General features: G+C 41.0%; 1 long non-coding RNA gene across 1 annotated transcript; it reads left to right on the forward strand.

Annotated features, from left to right (window-relative positions):
* The first annotated feature begins 2,473 nt into the window (after window positions 1–2,473).
* LOC135457819 (uncharacterized) lies at window positions 2,474–5,000 on the forward strand. Its single transcript, XR_010442774.1, has 2 exons — window positions 2,474–2,595; window positions 4,004–5,000. It is a non-coding gene; the product is annotated as an uncharacterized LOC135457819 (long non-coding RNA).
* The last annotated feature ends 3,540 nt before the right edge of the window (window positions 5,001–8,540 follow it).

Raw genomic sequence — 8,540 nt, forward strand, 5'->3', positions numbered from 1 at the left:
TGTGACATTTTGCCTGAATAAACATGAAATTGTTCTTATAGTCCGTGCATCTACCTTAGTCCCATTACTTGCCATTAAAATAGCAAAGGACCTAGTAGTCAGATTGAGTTCCACCTCCTAATGCAGGCATGAATGGCCCTGGAATTAGTGGTAGGATTGGAATATTTAGGCTGGGGAACAAGAACTCTGAGAAATGGGGTTTCCTGCTCAATGTCTGCCCGGCAGCAGGCAGAGCTTAGAACAGAGGTAGGGCAAACATAAAGCTACAGGCAGAGTCAGAATGTAACTGTGTTGCAAAATAAACACTCTGATATACAGAGGAGTAGTCTCAGTTATTATTGCATGCCTTCAGCTGAAGCTGGAGCACGATTTACCAGTGTCCAGTGAGTTGCAACTCCTCACCTCTCATATAACTCCATAGATGTTGAACAGTTGTTGAACAGTAAATGGGGTTGGAGCAGGGTACCTGGCCACCATGATCAAGTCCATCTTAATAAATATCTTCAGAATAACTGACTGACTTTGGAATAAAATTTTTTTCCCTTTTTGTAGGGAAATGCCTTGACAAGTCCTCTCTGTCATCAGAGTTGCCAGATTTCAGGGGGCTGAAAGAATGGACTGCAAATACAACATTTAACATTAGTCGTGGTATTCATTTGAAAATTATAATCTTCAGAATAATCTCTTTCACACTGTTAAATACAAGGCCTTTATTTTTCTCTTCTGTGACACATTAAAGGGACATCAAAGTAAGTTTATTTGCTTAGTGGGTGGGGTAGCGAGGCATCAAATTACCTCAAGGTTGAAATAACCACTAATAGTTATGATTCTGTTGCTATGTTGAGCCAAAGAGAATGCTTTGAAGATGCAGATATGTGTGATATTAAGTTGACTGCAGTCCAGGGATCTTCAGATTACTCTTTTAGAGTAAAGCAATTTTTAGAGGTGCAGTGAACTGTTTGGCATAGACCCAAACTGCTAAACAAGTCTCTGTAGAGTCACATGAAAAATATGGTCTTACCTTCTTGTTTGCCTCCTAGCTTTGCATCTGGCTTGTCTTACCTCACTATCTGCACCTGCTCTACTCCACATCAGCCTTTCTTTCAGATGACCTTAGAAATTTGTGTTTTGTCAGATTAGCAGCTTCTAGAAATCTGAGATATAATTGTTGCAAATTCAGTCTGAATCTTCAAAATACATTTTTGTCAAGCCCAAAAGCACTAGAATAGAGCAGGGCAGGCCTCTTATCTAGGGCAGTGATTTTCTCTGATGAATATAAAACAGCTGTGTTGTATTAAGTAGTTTTCACTAGCACTTAGCTCTTCATGGAGCTTGCCTTTACCAAACAAAAATCCATCTTTCAAACTCCACTGCCATCTTTACCTGTGTAAATCTTCCAAACACCAGAGCAGTCTGTGTAAAATGCAGGCATAGATATTTATTGGTGCTGGTACGTACCTGAAGTATTTGCTGGTACCTTCACAACATCCATTGAACAGAAAAGCTCTGACTACAGAGTAAAAAGACACTGTGTATTTTAGGCTTACACTTTACTCACCTGTGATTAGATTGTACTAAAAATAGTGCTGCATGTCAGCCTAGGCCAGCACCTGTAGCTGAGAGTTCTAGAAAACCACTCAAGTCATTAACTGCGGTGGTCAAGATGAGCCTGTGGGGTCACAACAGGGTCTTCTGCAGCACAAGTTTCTGTTGTGATGGGCTTGTCACATTTTTATTTTTTTTCATCTGGCTGTTGGGCCAGCTCTCAGCACCTGTGGGCAGCCCTTCCTGCAAGCCCTCAAGCATGTTCAACAGCCTTGGCAAGGGACACCACAGTATGCAGCCCTGAACTGAAGATCAAGCACATGTCTAAATAAAATCTGAGGTCTTTATGAAACACAGCATCTGTTATGGTTTCCTCTAGTACTGAGCTTCCCTAATGAGGAGCAGAATTCACTCCCATTCAACTGAAACTCAAATACCAAGGTGTTTTCCCAGCTTTTGCAAACTTTTTTCCTCACTGCTTGCTTGCCTGAAATGATGGGAGTGAACTGCTCTGCATGCTGCTGCCTAACAGGGAGGTGTGTTCACACTGTCACTGCAGTGGGCATTTCCCTCCCATACCTCATTGTGGGGACTGCATCCCCACAGCAGATGGTGCTTTCAATATTGTGATTTTTTATCAGTTTTGAGCAGTGGCAGTCTGTGTGGTTAAAACAGCTCAGTGTCTGCCTGCACCACCTGCCCCTGTGCTGCTCTAAGGGTGCTGAGTAGACTCTGGGTGAAGACAAGAGTGCAGAACTAAAATTCTTGAGTAAGGAATAAAAATTACTCAGACATGTGGAGGGATAGAATGTAAGAAAATGAAGATAGTGCAGAAGGTAGTCTCACACCTGAGGAGTTGCAGCTGTACCAATCACCAAAGATTAGGAACAGGCCTGCCTTTAATAGGCCACAGCTGTGTCCAGTAGGAAGACGAGTGCTACAAAAGAGTGGGTTAGCTGGGTGAGGAGGGAGATGGTGTTTGCTTTTTGTGCTGTGAAGAGTGATGGAGTCAGTGCTGTGAGGAGATGCCCATGAGAAATCACTGAGAAGGTATGGGAGATTTGCAATATAATAACAGCACAGACACCTCTTGATGAAGTCAAGGGAGTCAAGAAGAGCTTACTGCAGATCAAGTGTGTGACATTAATGTTAGTAAATTAAAGTTAGTAAATTATATGGATTATTGTGAGGGTTGGAAGACCAGATCTGTGTTTGGCAGTTTCTCACTTGATGTGTTCCAGAAACATCTTTTATATTTTCTTCTGTTCTTGTCATTATCAACTTCCATATTTCTTTTATGATTCTGTGGGACTGAGAAGTTTGAAGTAATATTTCTACTCTGCCTGATAATGATTGTGCAACCTCCTCAGATGGTAGTCAAGTTATCCAACAGATGAGAGAAGTTTTATTGCTTCTGAATGGCATTTTTCCTTTACTTCCATATGCCAGCTCCAAAGTTTCTTTATATTTACAGAAAGCTTTAGTTATGACAGCTCTAATGCCTTCAGTGTATTCAAAGAAACCTGCCAATCCCTATTGATCCTAACAGGACAGAAAACACTTTAAGCCTTGAAAACCTGGCCTTGCAAGCCATTGGAGCACCCAGCATGGTCTAGCCCACAAATGGCTTCCTTTGAAACAGAGAATCACAGTTGTGTTCTACTAAAGTTTTCACTGGGGTGGTTACAATTTAAAGATTATTTTTGTGGACTGATGTGGGGGTTTTTTTAGCTCAGGGCCTTTGTTGAGCTCTGTTTGCAGCAAATGGTATCTATTAGCTACTGTAAAATCCTATTTCAACATCCTTTCACACTGTGTCCTGCCCAGTTCTTATAAAGCACATACATACAACAGGATTTACTGCTGATGGTAAAAGGTTAAATCGTAACAGGTCTTACTGCTCCACCCATTACAGGTCCCTAAATTCTACATTGCATCATTTCTGTGCAATAACAAGGACTCAGGGTCTAGTAATTTCTTAATGCAGGGCTCCTCAGTCTCTAGAACAGTTCAGCACTGTAGCCCTGATGGAGTTATCAAAATAACACACCTTCAGCTGTGAAATGCATACAGTAGAGCCTGCAGGCATACTCAAAACTTGCCTGTTGGATCAAGGCCAGCCTGGAAGTCAAGGACAACAGCTTCTAGAGACTGTTCTCAGGCACCAAAACCAGCTTTCCTACATATTTAACAGAGGCATTGTAATTATGATTGTGGTCACACTTGGCTTCTTTGTAATCATCAGAGAAAGACCAAAATCTGAATTATTCTCTAGAGGTGTCTATTATTTCTACAATATTGCTTACTGTAAAGGCAACCTAAAGAAACTCAGATTTTTTGATTGATGCCTAAAGTTTTAAGAGAAGAATGTCAGTTTGACAGAGATGTGTCTGTGTCTCAGATTTCATTATATGGGTAAGAGATGTTTTTACATCCCTCTTCTGCTCCTTTACTGCAGGAACTCGAACACAAGGCCCACCACCACCATCACCAGGAGATGCTTTCAGTATGGATAATGTGGAACATTCTCAACCTCTGCTTCTGGAGCTGCTTGTATATTTAACAGTGCACTGTTCAGAGGGACACCAGTCCTGCTGGCCAGCAGAACATTTCATGGTAGTATGGGATATACAGGTTTAACACCCTTCATCTGGGTAAATGAAGAACAAACCTCCACCTACTGCCTTACAAGAGGGCTAGGTGAGTGTCTGTTTCTGTGAGAAAAGCCAGACTGACAGGCACCTAACTCCAGGAAACAATAGGGATTCTTTTTCAAGTTTAGAGGTAATATCAGAGATATTGGTTGGTATCTGAGGGCCCCAGCTTCTAGCACTTCTGTACCAGAAGTGCATTGTGAGCCCAAGCAACTCAGGGACTGCTGACCACTATGCAGGAAAATGTCTAATAGTCATTAAACAGTGAGCCTGACCTTGGCCACATTCCCCATTTTGGCTCCATGAAGAATTTAGTGCCCTTAGCATCTCTGCACAGCACACACACAAATACACCCTCAACATTACTGCTCTATGTGGGGCTTGTAGCTTTTCATGTAACTGCTCTCTACCTCACTTAGCTCAAAACAATACCCTATAGAAGACACAACTCCTTGAATTGTAGTGTGCAAGCTGACTTGTGCAATTTCAGACGGTTTGAGTGGGGCTGTGAGATAGATTTATAAAGCTGCCATTCACCCTGTCGTAACTTCTATGTCCTTGAAGACATAGAGGGGAAAGGCAAATGGAGAGCTGGAGCCAGGAGAGAGCTGATAATCTCACCACAAGTTAGATGCAGAAAAAGCTCATCCATCCCCACTGAAGTGCTGTTGGTGGACTGGTCTGCACTTCCTGGAGTTTAAATGCCTCGCTTCAAAGTAATATTCTTAATGTGAATAAATACCTGCTACAAATACAACTGTGTAAATGAGATTAAAAGGGTCAGAAGCAGGAACTTCTAAATGTTTGGTAACTATATCTAACTGTCGACAGACCGAGGGACTACAATGAATCTATAAAACAAGTTAACACCTGCTCCTCACACTTCTGTTAATTAAAATTCAGTAGAGATGCAAGTCATTGAAATGAGTGATCTGTCACTCCACAGGAGCCAGTCTGGAGTGGTCTGTCTGTCTGTCTGTCTAGACAACCCCGCAATTACCACATTTGGTATCTGCTGTGCCATCTTCCATGCTCCTGCAGCCTGGTCACTGGGGTTATTTCCTAAGGCCTGAAGGACAGAATATCAGCCCTCAAGTTCACAGTCATTTCTAGTTTTGACTAGACAAACTCCAGACAATCTCTTTTGATAGTGGGGAGCTCAATACAGGTACAGAGCTGACTATAAGCTCTCAACCCCCAAATAACAGTGCCACCATCTCAACACTACAGAATTTTGTCCTGCAGCTACTGTGAAAGAGTCAGTGCAGTAGCACAGCCCAATCTTTGGCAAACAAAGTGGCTGCCATGTGGCAGACAAGGGCAGCACTTGTGCATCTAGCAAGCCTTCTCATGTTCAGAGGAAATGCTACCTGGGGCGGATTTGCTTCGGTTTATTCCGCTTGGGAATTTAGGATCTAGACTTGCTCTGTCAACCATAATGAGGTCTCTACCTCTTTTTGGGGCCTGGGAAAGCTGGGATGGTCCTGTCCCTTTCCATCATCCTGACCACACATTTTCTGGGATGTTTGTAAGTGAAAACACCATGCTGACTGTTTGTTGCCTGGTTCAAGGCTGTTGTTACCTCTGCTGAGCAAAGGCTTTCTAGGCAGAGCATAGAGGATCTGAGGAGAAAAGTTCTACAGAACATTTAATGGTTTGACAGTAATTCAGCCACAGACAAGTTGCTGAAGTGAAAAGTATGGCTAATGTCCAAGTGGCAGCGCACTGCAATATAAAATGAAAGAAAAATCAAGGCTTGATTTACGAGGGCCCTGGTAAAAATGCTATGACACAACACTGGTAGGTTTTAAATAGGGATTTGAGTCTTCAAATCTTTCACCAAGTTATATTGAAGGATCTAGACTTATTTTTTTTTTTTGTCTCAGATGGAATATTTGTGGGATTTTTTCTCATCACACAACACTATTGACAGCAGTGCAAATTGAAACAGGAATCTGAGGTCCAATCCTGGCTTGATCATTGATGACAACTTGTTACTTTTGGAGAAACTAGAGAGATCTGGCAGAAATTGTCCATATCTTTCCAGGTTATTTGTGACAGATTTAACAACTGTTATGAAAGCACCTAAGAGAATTCCCTATTATGGTCACATATTGAACTGTAATCAATGCATCTGCTTGCTGGATCCATAAATATTGTATGACCATCTAGCCAAGAATCCAGATAATCCTGTGTCTTGCCCATAGGTACAATATGTGGATCTGTTCATGTCTAGACTCCTTTTTCCAACTGGTTACATTTTTGTTTAAAAATATCCCCAACAAGGTGCTCCAGATGGTCAGAAAATGACAAGCCTCTGAAGCCCAAGGTTTTTCTGATTTGCTCATGCTTTACTTAGGTGCACACGATTTATGAACATGACTGCATGCAAGGAATTCACAGATTCCCCTGGCACATCTTGATGAATCCTGCTAACAAGTAATTGTCATCCTCTAACAAAAGCATTCCCAGACTTTTCCTGCCTTCCTTTGAATATTCCTCATTAAAATCCTTCGGCCCTTCTTTTCCACTCCTATCCTTTTCCTTACTTCTTCATCTCCCCTTCCACCTGCCCTGTCTCTGAACAAGTGACCAACCTCATTTTCCAATCCCCACACATTACCTTAGCCTGCTGACTAGTGCCCAGTTCTCAGCTGTGGAGCTGTGGTCTCTGTCAGCTTTATTTTGGATGAAGGCTTTGTGAGCAAGACAAGGTGCCTGTGTTTACACAGGCCCACTGCACAGCTAAAACTTGTTAGAAGCAAAAGTTGTAAGAGGTCAAAAACTAAAATAAGGAGGGAATGCATTTCAGTTTTTCATTTTCTCTTACAAGATCCATCTCTTCCTCCATCTCCCTCATTTTATTCTCCAGCCAATTAATTTCACCAAATTCCTGTTTTCATAGAAATGTGTTCTACCTGTCCATTTATCTTCCATCCCCTGTGCCTGTACAGGCAAAATTAAGTTTACACAGCCATGGCCTCCTTTTTAGCCAATTCTAATACAGAGACCGTGCACTAAAGGAAGGAAAGTTTGGTTTTGCTGAGGTGGAGACCCCTGATTTAAATGGGTGGAGCTGTATTCCCGTAAATGGCTGGTTTGGGATTTGGAGCGTAGATTGCACCAACTCTCACACTCACACGTGCACAAGTGGTCTCAGGAGTCGCACTGTAAAGCAGCTCCCCTTGTAACACACCACCTCAGCATACAGCTTTAAGGGTCTTAAAGCTTCTATAAAACAACTGTTTCCATAGTTCCTGGCCACTTTCTGAAAGTGACAGATTCTGCAGCTAGGGAGTAGTTTAACAGCTGATTATATTTTTTTCAAGTCCATTTGCTTATTTTTGTAAGGCAGGTAAATTTAAAGTTAATATACAGCACTTCTATAGCCACAAATAATACAATGAATCTTTGTTCTCCAGTATTGCAGCAGGGATCTTATCCAGTAGACACTTACTGTTAAGTTCATATGATGTAAATATAGTCTGATACAGCTTAATTCACCAGACATTTATGTTTCTGCTTTATTTATACTGCACAGACAGTGCCACTTATTCCTTTAAAGTAGCAACAGATATAAAATAGAAACCATATGGAATATTTGCAAGCTCTGAAGATTTTATCATCAGATTTGAGAATATGTTTCTTTCCATTTTGAATACATATGATTCACTTTACATTTTGTATTTAGGATTCCCTTTGAGCTATGTTGCATTAGTTTTTTTCCTTCACCAGTTTCTATAAGAGTACAAGTAATTTTTATTGGTAAAGATATGTGATCAGTATTTACTCTCTGTCCTTCAATTCAGCTTATATTTTTGTTTTGTCTTTGTCAGTATATTCTTAACTCTCAATATCTACATTTACCATAAGGAGACATTAGTGATGACATTGATAACAATATCATCTTCAATCTCAAATGGAAAAATAAAAATAGTACCTAATTTCTTAATAACTGTGATAATATAAAATTTGTGACAGCTGCAATGAAACAAAATATATTGACTTCCCTTTCATGTATTTTTGCACCTGAATCCCACTGTCAAGCTCCCTCTACAGTCATGAAAGATTTGAATCACATGTGGCCATTAAGTTGTACTTCAAAGCACAAGTCAAGTATCACCAAGTCAGTCTCAAAATCTTTCCAGTTAAATGTCCTATAATATTGGCCAGCATGCTGTGATATCCTCTATAGCCTGAGGATGAGATAAGCAGGAAGTGCACAGAGATACGAGATTTGCATGCTAACCAAGTCAGCTGTGTGATAATAAAAATAGAAAACCCTTAGGGCTTTCTTCCCCTTTGTTCCAACAGATATGGATGTGTAACAAGCCTTGGAAA

The sequence above is a fragment of the Zonotrichia leucophrys genome, chromosome 1A (assembly GCF_028769735.1).
Source record: "Zonotrichia leucophrys gambelii isolate GWCS_2022_RI chromosome 1A, RI_Zleu_2.0, whole genome shotgun sequence".
Classification (NCBI taxonomy): domain Eukaryota; kingdom Metazoa; phylum Chordata; class Aves; order Passeriformes; family Passerellidae; genus Zonotrichia; species Zonotrichia leucophrys.